Consider the following 16,523-nt stretch of genomic DNA (forward strand, 5'->3'; position numbering starts at 1 on the left):
CTGAGTCTCCTGTTCATGCTCCCACGGCCTCTTCTAGGTTACCAGTTACCAAATCAAACGAACCATCTGTTACCCAAAAACAGACACCCAAGATCCCAGCCAACACGGAGAATATGACCAATGAAATGGATCAACCAACACCAGCCCACAGTAGTGGTGAAAGCTCTCAATCATCATATGAGACTGCCATAGTCACACTGCCGCAGCCAGCTACAGCCCACCCTGGTCCAGAAAACACGAAACCTCCAACAGAAGATAGAAAAAGACACTTCTCAGATGATGGTCAAACAGATGAAAGTGCAAAAAAAATGAAACCACCGGAAGTGACCAAACTTCATGAAATTGTTACTAAAAATGCTAAGTTTACTTGCAACCAGTTCGCCAGCATTGGTTGCGAATTCATTGCTGAATCCTTTGCCAGCCTGCGTTCCCACTGTAAGAAGGAACATGGAGAGAGGGGAGTGAAATTATTTTGTCCGGTGTCAGCCTGCAAATTTTCCTCCGGCACAACATTGGCTTGGACAAAACATGTACACACAACACATACACACTTCTTATCGCAGCAGACGATAGAAAGTTTACAGCAGTGTCTCACCCTTAACCAGTAATATCATGACTACCATCGCCTCTATAAACATCCAGGGACTACGCAACCAAGCCTCCAGACTCGCCTTCTTTAACCACTGCCATAGCGCCAAATTCGACCTTATCTGCATCCAGGAAACGTATATGAGCTCTTGTGATGATGCGGAGCAATGGGAGATGGAATGGGGTGGACGCATCCTGTATAGCCTTGGGTCTAAACACTCAAGAGGCGTGGCCATCCTTTTCTCTCCAGCCTTCCAAGCGAAGTACAATGAAGTTCATACGGATTCTGAAGGCAGAGTTGTTTCTGTCTCCATCACGCATGGCACCACTTCCTTTCGTTTGTGTTCTGTCTATGCCCCCAATAATCCTCAGGCTCGCATTAGCTTCTTCGGTTCTCTTGCTCAATATTTGCCCCCAAACAAAGAGACAATCCTATGTGGTGATTTCAATTGTGTCAGTGATCCACTGCTTGACAAACTTGGTGGACTTGATAGCCCAGAAGTCCGGGCCGGCTCTGATGTCCTTAATTCCATCTGCTCTGACTATAATATCACTGATCACTGGCGCATTTCCCATCCCTCAACGAAGGAATTCACCTGGAGGAGTGCCAACAACGCTTCTGCATCTAGAATTGACAAGTTTCTGACCCCCAAAAACATGACCACTGAATCTAAAATCATTCCTTGTCCATTCTCTGACCATGAATTCATCACCTGTGTACTCAAGATGCCAACATCCATCGCAAGAGGTCGAGGTGTATGGAAGTGTAATATCTCAACCCTCCAAGACCCTGTAGTCAGGAGTAGCATAAGAAAACACATCCAACAATGGAAGACCCTTAAACCTGCCTTTGACTCTATTTTGGACTGGTGGGACACAGTCAAGGCTCGGGCCAAATCACTAATCACCACGCACTCAAAACGCATATCGCAAGACAATAGAGCAAAGCTGAACAAACTTCTTCATCATTTTAAAGAACTGACACATAAGCTTAACTCGGGAGACCGTACTCGGGCTACCCTGGGATCCTACCACATTACCAAAAAGAAAATTCATGACTTACAGCTTAGGAAACTGGAAGGGGCGAAAATCCGCTCGCGAGCACAACTTATTCAAGAGCAGGAAAGATGGTCAAGCGTCTTTTTAACTACAGAACGCAGACGTGGCAAGAGCAAGCTGGTCTCCAGTGTTATCAATGCTGAAGGCAAAGTGGTGTCAGATCCGGATGAAGTCCCATCTGTCTTTGCCCAATTTTATAGTAAATTATATACATCACAACCAAACTTAGACTGCAAGGAGCAAGATTTCTTCCTGGGCAAGCTCACCAGGTCTTTCTCTGACATGCAAAAACAACAACTTGACAAACCAATTATACAGAAAGAGTTACATGATGCTCTGAAGAACATGAAAGATAATAAGACCCCGGGCTTGGATGGTCTTCCCAAAGAATTTTATATGCTCTTCTGGGAAGATCTAGGAGAAGATTTCACCCAAGTTATTAATATCGCCATGACACAAGGTCAACTATCCACCTCCCAGCGTCAGGGTCTAATCACCCTGGTGAATAAGCCTTCACCCCAAGAAGGTAATCATCACGAAGCAGTGCGCCCTGGGGATAAAAGACCTATATCCCTTCTTAACGTTGACTACAAAATCGTCACGAAAGCTCTCGCCACCCGTTTATATTCTGTTCTTCCATCTGTTATCGGGCCTTTCCAAACCTGTGGTGTTGCTGGGCGGTCAATTCACCAAAACGTGCGCATCCTGAGAGATTTCACCACTTTTGCTAATAGCAGAGGCTTTGGCAGTGCTATCGTTTCTTTGGATCAGAAAAAAGCCTTTGATAGGGTTGAGTGGAAATTCCTATATAAAACCCTCATGCAGCTGAATTGCGGCTCACTCTTCTGTTCTTACATCAAGACGATCTACAATGATATCATGAGTTCGGTCACCGTCAATGGGCATGTGTCCCCTGCCTTTTCTTTATCTAGGGGTGTCCGTCAGGGCTGCCCACTCTCACCTTTGCTGTACATCATTTTCATGGAGCCGCTTGCAGCAGCTGTGCAGAGTTCAACCGAAATCAAAGGTGTGAAACTACCTGGATCAAAAACTGAATGCAAACTTCTCCAATATGCAGATGACTCCACAGCTCTGGTTACTGATAATAAGTCGTTCAAGGCTCTGTTCCAACTTTTTGAGAGATTTGGTACTGCTTCGGGCTCTGAACTCAATATGACGAAATGCAAAGGTCTCTTCCTAGGAAGCTGGAGAAACCGTTCAGACAAGCCTTATAACATTGACTGGACGGGGGTCAGAATCAAAATCAATGGCTTCTGGTTTGGGAGCATCGATATGAGTGCCGTCAATTGGGACAGTTGCGTCAAGAAGTTTAAAACCACTCTTACTCAATGGGAGAAGAGACGTCTCTCAATGGTCGGAAAAGTCATCGTCATAAACAACCTCGTTACCGCACCACTTTGGTACATTGCACACATCTACAATATTCCCAACTCTGTCATTCAGACGCTCACTCCTCTGGTTTTCAACTTCATGTGGTCTGGGAAGAAAGAATTTATAAAGCGGGAAACTTTCTATCTGCCTCTACAAGAAGGGGGATTGGGCCTGGTTAACATCCAAATGAAGGCTGATGCCATTTTTATTCAAAGTTCCTGTAGTTCTATGGTGTCGGATCTCCCAGATCGCTTCTTCCCTCTGTCCTGGGCGAATAAAAACCTTCTAGCAATTCTGGCTCTGCCTTGGTCTAACCTGTATCCGCACTTTTCTGACCCACCACAATGGCATGCTCACCTCAGAAAGTCTTGTCAACAAAACCATGCGACACTCTGCACATCCAACTGGACGATCATATCTACAAAATCTGTGTATTCCACTCTCCTTGAGAAACTATCGCATACCCCACACGTCATCTTGAAAGCTCCCCACATGAACTGGAGTAAAATTTTCGCATCGTGCCACAGTCCTCTTCTGGATAACCTGTTGAAGGAGCTGGCCTGGAAAATCGTTCACAAGGCTCTGAAGACAAAGAGCACCCTATATCATTGGGGATGCATAACTTCTCGCTCCTGCCCAAGAGTTGACTGCTCACAAGTAGAGACTCTCGACCACCTGTTCTTAGAATGTGACACACCATCCTTGCTCTGGTCCTGGCTCGAACACTATATCCGTCATAACACCGGAATCACCATTATCTGCAGCAAAAATCTTGTGTACTATGGGATTCTCGCCTCACCACTCCAAGCTCACATTCAGGCCGTCATATTGTACATGGTTAATGTTATTAAACATGAAATCTAGAAATCCAGATGCTACGCCAACTTTGAAAAACAGCATGTCACATATGCAGAAGTCCTCATAAACACCAAGAGGTATATTAGTTCCAGAATCGAAGCCGACATCAATAATGAGGACACCGATACCGTCTCGGAAAAATGGCAATTCCTCATCGAAAAGACCAACTCCAAAGTGAAATCTAAACTTTAGGGTTCTGTTTTTCTGTCTTTTGTTTCATCTTTCCTGTTGTCTGTTAGCCTTTTATTTATTTATTTGTCGTGCTTTTGGTTTAACAACTGTTTCAAAAGATCAGGCAGGGAGGATCGTAACCTCGTGTGCCTAGACCCAGCGTGGCTGGCCTGCCTAGGGTGCACAGTTGTAGGTTAGAGTAGATTTTCCTTTGTTTTTGTTGTTGTTGGTATTCTTTGTCTTAGAGTAGGGTTTTTTTTTGCCACCCTAAAACAAAAATAGGCGGTTCCCTCAGGGAGAGGCCCTCCCATTGCACTTCGGCTGGGCTGACACCTGCGATCGCCCCAAATGTGGGCGACTCGGGCGCATAATTTATGTTAGTGGGGGACTGCGTTCGCGCTATCCCCTGATAATGAAACTAAAAAATCAGATCTAATTTCTTACATTGGTCATCTCTAGTGAGAAATCGTGCAGATCCGCCTCATGTGAGAACAATGTGGGTTTCCTAACTAGATTTTCAGGGAAATGTCGACCATTGATCAAGTTATTATTATTTATTAAAAATGGACAGGTTTTCGATGTACTAAGCAATGAAATAATCGAGAGTTGGCCAGATCCACAGGTCACCTGTACTTGTCGAGTACTGACGCCCTCACACGCCGCGTTTCGCATAAAAGAAAACCCATTGGTTGACAGCAACCATATGATTTGGGGGGCTACGGACGCTGATAGGATGATCGCTGGCATGGGATTAGTGCCGCTTGGTGTGCGTGCATAATCTCTCTCTCTACCCAGAATCCTTTGTGGCCAAGTTTGTCGCGAATTTTCAGTATATACAACGCATTTCGTGGAGTCAAATGTCCATGAGCGACCATTAAAATCGTGTGGTTAATATTTAAGTCATGACATTACCAGTCTATTGTGTGCAACTACTAGTTAGAATACGATTTTTTTTTCCAGATGCTCTTGGCACTCACCGTCGTGTCTGTTTTGTTTCATTCCATGGGGTACTCCGTTGTTGACAGTCAATGGCATACTTACCTGGCGTAGGGGTTAACCGTGATCATGGAGGCGGTTCCCTCAGGGAGAGGCCCTCCCATTGCACTTCGGCTGGGCTGACACCTGCGATCGCCCCAAATGTGGGCGACTCGGGCGCATAATTTATGTTAGTGGGGGACTGCGTTCGCGCTATCCCCTGATAATGAAACTAAAAAATCAGATCTAATTTCTTACATTGGTCATCTCTAGTGAGAAATCGCGCAGATCCGCCTCATGTGAGAACAATGTGGGTTTCCTAACTAGATTTTCAGGGAAATGTCGACCATTGATCAAGTTATTATTATTTATTAAAAATGGACAGGTTTTCAATGTACTAAGCAATGAAATAATCGAGAGTTGGCCAGATCCACAGGTCACCTGTACTTGTCGAGTACTGACGCCCTCACACGCCGCGTTTCGCATAAAAGAAAACCATTGGTTGACAGCAACCATATGATTTGGGGGGCTACGGACGCTGATAGGATGATCGCTGGCATGGGATTAGTGCCGCTTGGTGTGCGTGCATAATCTCTCTCTCTCTACCCAGAATCCTTTGTGGCCAAGTTTGTCGCGAATTTTCAGTATATACAACGCATTTCGTGGAGTCAAATGTCCATGAGCGACCATTAAAATCATGTGGTTAATATTTAAGTCATGACATTACCAGTCTATTGTGTGCAACTACTAGTTAGAATACGATTTTTTTCCAGATGCTCTTGGCACTCACCGTCGTGTCTGTTTTGTTTCATTCCATGGGGTACTCCGTTGTTGACAGTCAATGGCATACTTACCTGGCGTAGGGGTTAACCGTGATCATGGAGGCGGTTCCCTCAGGGAGAGGCCCTCCCATTGCACTTCGGCTGGGCTGACACCTGCGATCGCCCCAAATGTGGGCGACTCGGGCGCATAATTTATGTTAGTGGGGGACTGCGTTCGCGCTATCCCCTGATAATGAAACTAAAAAATCAGATCTAATTTCTTACATTGGTCATCTCTAGTGAGAAATCGCGCAGATCCGCCTCATGTGAGAACAATGTGGGTTTCCTAACTAGATTTTCAGGGAAATGTCGACCATTGATCAAGTTATTATTATTTATTAAAAATGGACAGGTTTTCGATGTACTAAGCAATGAAATAATCGAGAGTTGGCCAGATCCACAGGTCACCTGTACTTGTCGAGTACTGACGCCCTCACACGCCGCGTTTCGCATAAAAGAAAACCCATTGGTTGACAGCAACCATATGATTTGGGGGGCTACGGACGCTGATAGGATGATCGCTGGCATGGGATTAGTGCCGCTTGGTGTGCGTGCATAATCTCTCTCTCTCTACCCAGAATCCTTTGTGGCCAAGTTTGTCGCGAATTTTCAGTATATACAACGCATTTCGTGGAGTCAAATGTCCATGAGCGACCATTAAAATCATGTGGTTAATATTTAAGTCATGACATTACCAGTCTATTGTGTGCAACTACTAGTTAGAATACGATTTTTTTCCAGATGCTCTTGGCACTCACCGTCGTGTCTGTTTTGTTTCATTCCATGGGGTACTCCGTTGTTGACAGTCAATGGCATACTTACCTGGCGTAGGGGTTAACCGTGATCATGGAGGCGGTTCCCTCAGGGAGAGGCCCTCCCATTGCACTTCGGCTGGGCTGACACCTGCGATCGCCCCAAATGTGGGCGACTCGGGCGCATAATTTATGTTAGTGGGGGACTGCGTTCGCGCTATCCCCTGATAATGAAACTAAAAAATCAGATCTAATTTCTTACATTGGTCATCTCTAGTGAGAAATCGCGCAGATCCGCCTCATGTGAGAACAATGTGGGTTTCCTAACTAGATTTTCAGGGAAATGTCGACCATTGATCAAGTTATTATTATTTATTAAAAATGGACAGGTTTTCGATGTACTAAGCAATGAAATAATCGAGAGTTGGCCAGATCCACAGGTCACCTGTACTTGTCGAGTACTGACGCCCTCACACGCCGCGTTTCGCATAAAAGAAAACCCATTGGTTGACAGCAACCATATGATTTGGGGGGCTACGGACGCTGATAGGATGATCGCTGGCATGGGATTAGTGCCGCTTGGTGTGCGTGCATAATCTCTCTCTCTCTCTACCCAGAATCCTTTGTGGCCAAGTTTGTCGCGAATTTTCAGTATATACAACGCATTTCGTGGAGTCAAATGTCCATGAGCGACCATTAAAATCATGTGGTTAATATTTAAGTCATGACATTACCAGTCTATTGTGTGCAACTACTAGTTAGAATACGATTTTTTTCCAGATGCTCTTGGCACTCACCGTCGTGTCTGTTTTGTTTCATTCCATGGGGTACTCCGTTGTTGACAGTCAATGGCATACTTACCTGGCGTAGGGGTTAACCGTGATCATGGAGGCGGTTCCCTCAGGGAGAGGCCCTCCCATTGCACTTCGGCTGGGCTGACACCTGCGATCGCCCCAAATGTGGGCGACTCGGGCGCATAATTTATGTTAGTGGGGGACTGCGTTCGCGCTATCCCCTGATAATGAAACTAAAAAATCAGATCTAATTTCTTACATTGGTCATCTCTAGTGAGAAATCGCGCAGATCCGCCTCATGTGAGAACAATGTGGGTTTCCTAACTAGATTTTCAGGGAAATGTCGACCATTGATCAAGTTATTATTATTTATTAAAAATGGACAGGTTTTCGATGTACTAAGCAATGAAATAATCGAGAGTTGGCCAGATCCACAGGTCACCTGTACTTGTCGAGTACTGACGCCCACACACGCCGCGTTTCGCATAAAAGAAAACCCATTGGTTGACAGCAACCATATGATTTGGGGGGCTACGGACGCTGATAGGATGATCGCTGGCATGGGATTAGTGCCGCTTGGTGTGCGTGCATAATCTCTCTCTCTCTCTACCCAGAATCCTTTGTGGCCAAGTTTGTCGCGAATTTTCAGTATATACAACGCATTTCGTGGAGTCAAATGTCCATGAGCGACCATTAAAATCATGTGGTTAATATTTAAGTCATGACATTACCAGTCTATTGTGTGCAACTACTAGTTAGAATACGATTTTTTTCCAGATGCTCTTGGCACTCACCGTCGTGTCTGTTTTGTTTCATTCCATGGGGTACTCCGTTGTTGACAGTCAATGGCATACTTACCTGGCGTAGGGGTTAACCGTGATCATGGAGGCGGTTCCCTCAGGGAGAGGCCCTCCCATTGCACTTCGGCTGGGCTGACACCTGCGATCGCCCCAAATGTGGGCGACTCGGGCGCATAATTTATGTTAGTGGGGGACTGCGTTCGCGCTATCCCCTGATAATGAAACTAAAAAATCAGATCTAATTTCTTACATTGGTCATCTCTAGTGAGAAATCGCGCAGATCCGCCTCATGTGAGAACAATGTGGGTTTCCTAACTAGATTTTCAGGGAAATGTCGACCATTGATCAAGTTATTATTATTTATTAAAAATGGACAGGTTTTCGATGTACTAAGCAATGAAATAATCGAGAGTTGGCCAGATCCACAGGTCACCTGTACTTGTCGAGTACTGACGCCCTCACACGCCGCGTTTCGCATAAAAGAAAACCCATTGGTTGACAGCAACCATATGATTTGGGGGGCTACGGACGCTGATAGGATGATCGCTGGCATGGGATTAGTGCCGCTTGGTGTGCGTGCATAATCTCTCTCTCTCTCTACCCAGAATCCTTTGTGGCCAAGTTTGTCGCGAATTTTCAGTATATACAACGCATTTCGTGGAGTCAAATGTCCATGAGCGACCATTAAAATCATGTGGTTAATATTTAAGTCATGACATTACCAGTCTATTGTGTGCAACTACTAGTTAGAATACGATTTTTTCCAGATGCTCTTGGCACTCACCGTCGTGTCTGTTTTGTTTCATTCCATGGGGTACTCCGTTGTTGACAGTCAATGGCATACTTACCTGGCGTAGGGGTTAACCGTGATCATGGAGGCGGTTCCCTCAGGGAGAGGCCCTCCCATTGCACTTCGGCTGGGCTGACACCTGCGATCGCCCCAAATGTGGGCGACTCGGGCGCATAATTTATGTTAGTGTGGGACTGCGTTCGCGCTATCCCCTGATAATGAAACTAAAAAATCAGATCTAATTTCTTACATTGGTCATCTCTAGTGAGAAATCGCGCAGATCCGTCTCATGTGAGAACAATGTGGGTTTCCTAACTAGATTTTCAGGGAAATGTCGACCATTGATCAAGTTATTATTATTTATTAAAAATGGACAGGTTTTCGATGTACTAAGCAATGAAATAATCGAGAGTTGGCCAGATCCACAGGTCACCTGTACTTGTCGAGTACTGACGCCCTCACACGCCGCGTTTCGCATAAAAGAAAACCCATTGGTTGACAGCAACCATATGATTTGGGGGGCTACGGACGCTGATAGGATGATCGCTGGCATGGGATTAGTGCCGCTTGGTGTGCGTGCATAATCTCTCTCTCTCTCTACCCAGAATCCTTTGTGGCCAAGTTTGTCGCGAATTTTCAGTATATACAACGCATTTCGTGGAGTCAAATGTCCATGAGCGACCATTAAAATCATGTGGTTAATATTTAAGTCATGACATTACCAGTCTATTGTGTGCAACTACTAGTTAGAATACGATTTTTTCCAGATGCTCTTGGCACTCACCGTCGTGTCTGTTTTGTTTCATTCCATGGGGTACTCCGTTGTTGACAGTCAATGGCATACTTACCTGGCGTAGGGGTTAACCGTGATCTCTAGGCCTGCTTTCTGCTGTTGGTATAACCATTGTCCAGCTTCCTGCTACTGGTGACTTGACTGCTGATCAACCCTTATCCTTGCTGCTTCTCTTTGGTGAGTAATTGCTTGATTGTTTCTGGTTACTGTATTTGTTGTTGTCTCCCCGGGTGTGTGCCATCTTTGGCCCCCGGGGAAAGTCCGGAAGCTGCCGTGAAGAGAAGACACTGCGAAGCGCTCCTGAAGAAACCAGCTCCTGTCTCGTTCTGCTCTGCTTGGTGAGTCTTACCCATTTTTTGTCTGCTTGTCGCTAGTTTTCTACTTGGCGTCCTGTGTATCCTGTGTGGTTGGTGTCACCTATCTGGAGGACTGGCCTTTGCGCCGTTTCCCAAATCCTCCCCCGATTGTTGATCACTGCTCTGACGAGAATGAGGCGAGATTCCTCTATCTCGGTCACGTTGACTGAACCTGTCAAACCAGTTGACCTGTTCAAAAGAATTAAAGAGTTAGGTATTAATATTGACGACTTGACGTGTGTCCAGCCTCTGCCTGGTAACAAGTATGATATAACATTCACTTCATTCAGCAAAAGAAGAGAAAATGAACGGAAATTTGAAAAGATGCATGGCGTAGAAGATTGCAAAAATTTTACTGAGTACACGATCGTCACCCTTTTCCATATCCCATCTGAGACCAACGACAACGAAATTCGGTACACTCTTAGCCAATATGGCGAGGTCTTGGCCTCCCGCTTCTGTACCTACCACTTCGCTCCAAAAGTGTTCAATGGTAACCGCCAATATAAAATGAAATTGAGATCTAACATTCCATCTGCGTTACGTATCTCCGGACGTAATGTTTGGGTTTCATACATGGGACAAGTGAGAACATGCAACAGATGCCAGCAATCAGGTCACTTATCCAAAGACTGCAAAACCACCATTTGCAACAGATGCCTTGAGCATGGCCATTCGACAAATGACTGTGACAAAACCATTGTGTGCACTATCTGCCACAAACCCGGTCACATCGCTCGGAATTGCAAAATCTCCTTTGCTAACCAAGTCTCTAAAAGTCCCTCATGGGCAAATGCGCCACCAATGTCCTCTAGCTGCAAATGTGGAAACTTCGTTGCAGCCTTGGACATCAAGTGCATGTACTGCTCAGATCTGGTCCCTCCAAAAGAAGCAACTATAGAATCATGTACCAAGTGCTCCAAAAAATCCGAATCCCCATATGTAGAAGTCGCATGCCAGGACTGTTTACCCACCATTGAAGATATGGTCATAGAAAATACCACCGGAGAAAACACAACCGCCAACACAACCACCAACCCTCCGTCTGAGTCTCCTGTTCATGCTCCCACGGCCTCTTCTAGGTTACCAGTTACCAAATCAAACGAACCATCTGTTACCCAAAAACAGACACCCAAGATCCCAGCCAACACGGAGAATATGACCAATGAAATGGATCAACCAACACCAGCCCACAGTAGTGGTGAAAGCTCTCAATCATCATATGAGACTGCCATAGTCACACTGCCGCAGCCAGCTACAGCCCACCCTGGTCCAGAAAACACGAAACCTCCAACAGAAGATAGAAAAAGACACTTCTCAGATGATGGTCAAACAGATGAAAGTGCAAAAAAAATGAAACCACCGGAAGTGACCAAACTTCATGAAATTGTTACTAAAAATGCTAAGTTTACTTGCAACCAGTTCGCCAGCATTGGTTGCGAATTCATTGCTGAATCCTTTGCCAGCCTGCGTTCCCACTGTAAGAAGGAACATGGAGAGAGGGGAGTGAAATTATTTTGTCCGGTGTCAGCCTGCAAATTTTCCTCCGGCACAACATTGGCTTGGACAAAACATGTACACACAACACATACACACTTCTTATCGCAGCAGACGATAGAAAGTTTACAGCAGTGTCTCACCCTTAACCAGTAATATCATGACTACCATCGCCTCTATAAACATCCAGGGACTACGCAACCAAGCCTCCAGACTCGCCTTCTTTAACCACTGCCATAGCGCCAAATTCGACCTTATCTGCATCCAGGAAACGTATATGAGCTCTTGTGATGATGCGGAGCAATGGGAGATGGAATGGGGTGGACGCATCCTGTATAGCCTTGGGTCTAAACACTCAAGAGGCGTGGCCATCCTTTTCTCTCCAGCCTTCCAAGCGAAGTACAATGAAGTTCATACGGATTCTGAAGGCAGAGTTGTTTCTGTCTCCATCACGCATGGCACCACTTCCTTTCGTTTGTGTTCTGTCTATGCCCCCAATAATCCTCAGGCTCGCATTAGCTTCTTCGGTTCTCTTGCTCAATATTTGCCCCCAAACAAAGAGACAATCCTATGTGGTGATTTCAATTGTGTCAGTGATCCACTGCTTGACAAACTTGGTGGACTTGATAGCCCAGAAGTCCGGGCCGGCTCTGATGTCCTTAATTCCATCTGCTCTGACTATAATATCACTGATCACTGGCGCATTTCCCATCCCTCAACGAAGGAATTCACCTGGAGGAGTGCCAACAACGCTTCTGCATCTAGAATTGACAAGTTTCTGACCCCCAAAAACATGACCACTGAATCTAAAATCATTCCTTGTCCATTCTCTGACCATGAATTCATCACCTGTGTACTCAAGATGCCAACATCCATCGCAAGAGGTCGAGGTGTATGGAAGTGTAATATCTCAACCCTCCAAGACCCTGTAGTCAGGAGTAGCATAAGAAAACACATCCAACAATGGAAGACCCTTAAACCTGCCTTTGACTCTATTTTGGACTGGTGGGACACAGTCAAGGCTCGGGCCAAATCACTAATCACCACGCACTCAAAACGCATATCGCAAGACAATAGAGCAAAGCTGAACAAACTTCTTCATCATTTTAAAGAACTGACACATAAGCTTAACTCGGGAGACCGTACTCGGGCTACCCTGGGATCCTACCACATTACCAAAAAGAAAATTCATGACTTACAGCTTAGGAAACTGGAAGGGGCGAAAATCCGCTCGCGAGCACAACTTATTCAAGAGCAGGAAAGATGGTCAAGCGTCTTTTTAACTACAGAACGCAGACGTGGCAAGAGCAAGCTGGTCTCCAGTGTTATCAATGCTGAAGGCAAAGTGGTGTCAGATCCGGATGAAGTCCCATCTGTCTTTGCCCAATTTTATAGTAAATTATATACATCACAACCAAACTTAGACTGCAAGGAGCAAGATTTCTTCCTGGGCAAGCTCACCAGGTTTTTCTCTGACATGCAAAAACAACAACTTGACAAACCAATTATACAGAAAGAGTTACATGATGCTCTGAAGAACATGAAAGATAATAAGACCCCGGGCTTGGATGGTCTTCCCAAAGAATTTTATATGCTCTTCTGGGAAGATCTAGGAGAAGATTTCACCCAAGTTATTAATATCGCCATGACACAAGGTCAACTATCCACCTCCCAGCGTCAGGGTCTAATCACCCTGGTGAATAAGCCTTCACCCCAAGAAGGTAATCATCACGAAGCAGTGCGCCCTGAGGATAAAAGACCTATATCCCTTCTTAACGTTGACTACAAAATCGTCACGAAAGCTCTCGCCACCCGTTTATATTCTGTTCTTCCATCTGTTATCGGGCCTTTCCAAACCTGTGGTGTTGCTGGGCGGTCAATTCACCAAAACGTGCGCATCCTGAGAGATTTCACCACTTTTGCTAATAGCAGAGGCTTTGGCAGTGCTATCGTTTCTTTGGATCAGAAAAAAGCCTTTGATAGGGTTGAGTGGAAATTCCTATATAAAACCCTCATGCAGCTGAATTGCGGCTCACTCTTCTGTTCTTACATCAAGACGATCTACAATGATATCATGAGTTCGGTCACCGTCAATGGGCATGTGTCCCCTGCCTTTTCTTTATCTAGGGGTGTCCGTCAGGGCTGCCCACTCTCACCTTTGCTGTACATCATTTTCATGGAGCCGCTTGCAGCAGCTGTGCAGAGTTCAACCGAAATCAAAGGTGTGAAACTACCTGGATCAAAAACTGAATGCAAACTTCTCCAATATGCAGATGACTCCACAGCTCTGGTTACTGATAATAAGTCGTTCAAGGCTCTGTTCCAACTTTTTGAGAGATTTGGTACTGCTTCGGGCTCTGAACTCAATATGACGAAATGCAAAGGTCTCTTCCTAGGAAGCTGGAGAAACCGTTCAGACAAGCCTTATAACATTGACTGGACGGGGGTCAGAATCAAAATCAATGGCTTCTGGTTTGGGAGCATCGATATGAGTGCCGTCAATTGGGACAGTTGCGTCAAGAAGTTTAAAACCACTCTTACTCAATGGGAGAAGAGACGTCTCTCAATGGTCGGAAAAGTCATCGTCATAAACAACCTCGTTACCGCACCACTTTGGTACATTGCACACATCTACAATATTCCCAACTCTGTCATTCAGACGCTCACTCCTCTGGTTTTCAACTTCATGTGGTCTGGGAAGAAAGAATTTATAAAGCGGGAAACTTTCTATCTGCCTCTACAAGAAGGGGGATTGGGCCTGGTTAACATCCAAATGAAGGCTGATGCCATTTTTATTCAAAGTTCCTGTAGTTCTATGGTGTCGGATCTCCCAGATCGCTTCTTCCCTCTGTCCTGGGCGAATAAAAACCTTCTAGCAATTCTGGCTCTGCCTTGGTCTAACCTGTATCCGCACTTTTCTGACCCACCACAATGGCATGCTCACCTCAGAAAGTCTTGTCAACAAAACCATGCGACACTCTGCACATCCAACTGGACGATCATATCTACAAAATCTGTGTATTCCACTCTCCTTGAGAAACTATCGCATACCCCACACGTCATCTTGAAAGCTCCCCACATGAACTGGAGTAAAATTTTCGCATCGTGCCACAGTCCTCTTCTGGATAACCTGTTGAAGGAGCTGGCCTGGAAAATCGTTCACAAGGCTCTGAAGACAAAGAGCACCCTATATCATTGGGGATGCATAACTTCTCGCTCCTGCCCAAGAGTTGACTGCTCACAAGTAGAGACTCTCGACCACCTGTTCTTAGAATGTGACACACCATCCTTGCTCTGGTCCTGGCTCGAACACTATATCCGTCATAACACCGGAATCACCATTATCTGCAGCAAAAATCTTGTGTACTATGGGATTCTCGCCTCGCCACTCCAAGCTCACATTCAGGCCGTCATATTGTACATGGTTAATGTTATTAAACATGAAATCTGGAAATCCAGATGCTACGCCAACTTTGAAAAACAGCATGTCACATATGCAGAAGTCCTCATAAACACCAAGAGGTATATTAGTTCCAGAATCGAAGCCGACATCAATAATGAGGACACCGATACCGTCTCGGAAAAATGGCAATTCCTCATCGAAAAGACCAACTCCAAAGTGAAATCTAAACTTTAGGGTTCTGTTTTTCTGTCTTTTGTTTCATCTTTCCTGTTGTCTGTTAGCCTTTTATTTATTTATTTGTCGTGCTTTTGGTTTAACAACTGTTTCAAAAGATCAGGCAGGGAGGATCGTAACCTCGTGTGCCTAGACCCAGCGTGGCTGGCCTGCCTAGGGTGCACAGTTGTAGGTTAGAGTAGATTTTCCTTTGTTTTTGTTGTTGTTGGTATTCTTTGTCTTAGAGTAGGGTTTTTTTTTGCCACCCTAAAACAAAAATAGGCGGTTCCCTCAGGGAGAGGCCCTCCCATTGCACTTCGGCTGGGCTGACACCTGCGATCGCCCCAAATGTGGGCGACTCGGGCGCATAATTTATGTTAGTGGGGGACTGCGTTCGCGCTATCCCCTGATAATGAAACTAAAAAATCAGATCTAATTTCTTACATTGGTCATCTCTAGTGAGAAATCGCGCAGATCCGCCTCATGTGAGAACAATGTGGGTTTCCTAACTAGATTTTCAGGGAAATGTCGACCATTGATCAAGTTATTATTATTTATTAAAAATGGACAGGTTTTCGATGTACTAAGCAATGAAATAATCGAGAGTTGGCCAGATCCACAGGTCACCTGTACTTGTCGAGTACTGACGCCCACACACGCCGCGTTTCGCATAAAAGAAAACCCATTGGTTGACAGCAACCATATGATTTGGGGGGCTACGGACGCTGATAGGATGATCGCTGGCATGGGATTAGTGCCGCTTGGTGTGCGTGCATAATCTCTCTCTCTCTCTACCCAGAATCCTTTGTGGCCAAGTTTGTCGCGAATTTTCAGTATATACAACGCATTTCGTGGAGTCAAATGTCCATGAGCGACCATTAAAATCATGTGGTTAATATTTAAGTCATGACATTACCAGTCTATTGTGTGCAACTACTAGTTAGAATACGATTTTTTTTCCAGATGCTCTTGGCACTCACCGTCGTGTCTGTTTTGTTTCATTCCATGGGGTACTCCGTTGTTGACAGTCAATGGCATACTTACCTGGCGTAGGGGTTAACCGTGATCATGGAGGCGGTTCCCTCAGGGAGAGGCCCTCCCATTGCACTTCGGCTGGGCTGACACCTGCGATCGCCCCAAATGTGGGCGACTCGGGCGCATAATTTATGTTAGTGGGGGACTGCGTTCGCGCTATCCCCTGATAATGAAACTAAAAAATCAGATCTAATTTCTTACATTGGTCATCTCTAGTGAGAAATCG

General features: G+C 45.4%; 7 non-coding genes and 2 pseudogenes across 7 annotated transcripts; all 9 read left to right on the forward strand.

Moving 5' to 3' along the window:
- The first annotated feature begins 4,342 nt into the window (after nt 1-4,342).
- On the forward strand, nt 4,343-4,477 carry LOC146750732 (U1 spliceosomal RNA; annotated as a pseudogene).
- Nucleotides 4,478-5,101: 624 nt separating this feature from the next.
- LOC146750733 (U1 spliceosomal RNA) lies at nt 5,102-5,266 on the forward strand. The gene has a single exon (XR_014930399.1). It is a non-coding gene; the product is annotated as a U1 spliceosomal RNA (small nuclear RNA).
- Nucleotides 5,267-5,889: 623 nt separating this feature from the next.
- Nucleotides 5,890-6,054, forward strand: LOC146750734 (U1 spliceosomal RNA). Its single transcript, XR_014930400.1, has one exon. It is a non-coding gene; the product is annotated as a U1 spliceosomal RNA (small nuclear RNA).
- Nucleotides 6,055-6,678: 624 nt separating this feature from the next.
- Nucleotides 6,679-6,843, forward strand: LOC146750735 (U1 spliceosomal RNA). The gene has a single exon (XR_014930402.1). It is a non-coding gene; the product is annotated as a U1 spliceosomal RNA (small nuclear RNA).
- A 626-nt stretch (nt 6,844-7,469) lies between these two features.
- LOC146750736 (U1 spliceosomal RNA) lies at nt 7,470-7,634 on the forward strand. Its single transcript, XR_014930405.1, has one exon. It is a non-coding gene; the product is annotated as a U1 spliceosomal RNA (small nuclear RNA).
- Nucleotides 7,635-8,260: 626 nt separating this feature from the next.
- LOC146750737 (U1 spliceosomal RNA) lies at nt 8,261-8,425 on the forward strand. The gene has a single exon (XR_014930406.1). It is a non-coding gene; the product is annotated as a U1 spliceosomal RNA (small nuclear RNA).
- A 625-nt stretch (nt 8,426-9,050) lies between these two features.
- On the forward strand, nt 9,051-9,215 carry LOC146750738 (U1 spliceosomal RNA). Its single transcript, XR_014930575.1, has one exon. It is a non-coding gene; the product is annotated as a U1 spliceosomal RNA (small nuclear RNA).
- A 6,321-nt stretch (nt 9,216-15,536) lies between these two features.
- LOC146750739 (U1 spliceosomal RNA) lies at nt 15,537-15,671 on the forward strand (annotated as a pseudogene).
- Nucleotides 15,672-16,298: 627 nt separating this feature from the next.
- Nucleotides 16,299-16,463, forward strand: LOC146750740 (U1 spliceosomal RNA). Its single transcript, XR_014930408.1, has one exon. It is a non-coding gene; the product is annotated as a U1 spliceosomal RNA (small nuclear RNA).
- Nucleotides 16,464-16,523: the final 60 nt, after the last annotated feature.

Source organism: Saccoglossus kowalevskii, chromosome 1 (genome assembly GCF_978046115.1).
Source record: "Saccoglossus kowalevskii chromosome 1, keSacKowa6.1, whole genome shotgun sequence".
Classification (NCBI taxonomy): Eukaryota; Metazoa; Hemichordata; class Enteropneusta; family Harrimaniidae; genus Saccoglossus; species Saccoglossus kowalevskii.